General features: G+C 41.3%; 1 non-coding gene across 1 annotated transcript; it reads right to left on the bottom strand.

Moving 5' to 3' along the window:
* Positions 1–618: 618 nt before the first annotated feature.
* On the bottom strand, positions 619–690 carry trnat-cgu (transfer RNA threonine (anticodon CGU)). Its single transcript has one exon. It is a non-coding gene; the product is annotated as a tRNA-Thr (tRNA).
* Between the last annotated feature and the right edge of the window lie 242 nt (positions 691–932).

Raw genomic sequence — 932 nt, 5'->3', positions numbered from 1 at the left:
CCTTTATTTCATTCTTTTGATGCATGTTTTTGCACATAACCTGTTACCTTTTTGTTGTTTTGCACGCTGCCTGTTGTTTTTTGGACATCGGCTGTTGTCTCTGTCTTTCTTTTGTTATACAATTGTATTGTTGTTGTGTTTTTTTCTTTGTACTACTTATGTCCGAGAGCTAGCTAAATAGCATTTCGTTATACCATATACCTGTGTATGAGTATAATGACAATAAACTTGAACTTTAAACTTGAACTTGACATAGTCTTGCAGGCAGTATATTATTTTATCGTTTACTCGTTTAAAAAAACACGGTCTTCTCGTTCCTAAGTCAGATTTTTAGTGCTTTCGAACGTTACTTCCAACCTGGACTGACAGCTCACCCGATCTGTTTGTGATCAGACCATGGAGTCGGGGGCTGTACCAAGCGCACGTTCCTTCCCAATGCTAAGGCGATCATTCGGAAGATGGGTGTGAAGAGAAACAAGCTTTGTCGACTAAAAAACAAGGCAGGATATGCAAGAATACTAATCACTGGCGACAGTTATGTTCTCTTACTATTGAGATCCCTACATTGCGAGTTTTTTTAAGACTTTGAAACTGAAGGAAAGCGGTGACAAATGAAACTGGCACGGGTGGGGCTTGAACCCACGTTCTTCGGTTTACGAGACCGACGCCTTACCACTTGGCCACGGCTCCCTTCGCGTAAGCAGGGGAATAAGGTTGTTCAAATTATTTTTTTCTGAATCTGGTTTACATCGCCAAATGTAAACCGGAGGCAGCAACAACAATAAAAGGGATACTTGTCCTTAAACTCGGACGTGATGTTCTGCAGACATGTGCACAATGTCCTGTTTTCTTGCAGTGTAGACATTTTGCTGTTCACGCTCCGCATTCATCTGCTTTGTGCATTGTTAGTCCGCACCTGTAACATGTAATGT

Source organism: Lepisosteus oculatus, chromosome 14 (genome assembly GCF_040954835.1).
Source record: "Lepisosteus oculatus isolate fLepOcu1 chromosome 14, fLepOcu1.hap2, whole genome shotgun sequence".
In the NCBI taxonomy this organism is placed as follows: domain Eukaryota; kingdom Metazoa; phylum Chordata; class Actinopteri; order Semionotiformes; family Lepisosteidae; genus Lepisosteus; species Lepisosteus oculatus.
Note: the sequence above shows the minus strand (reverse complement) of the source record. Positions and strands in the feature narration are given on the sequence as shown.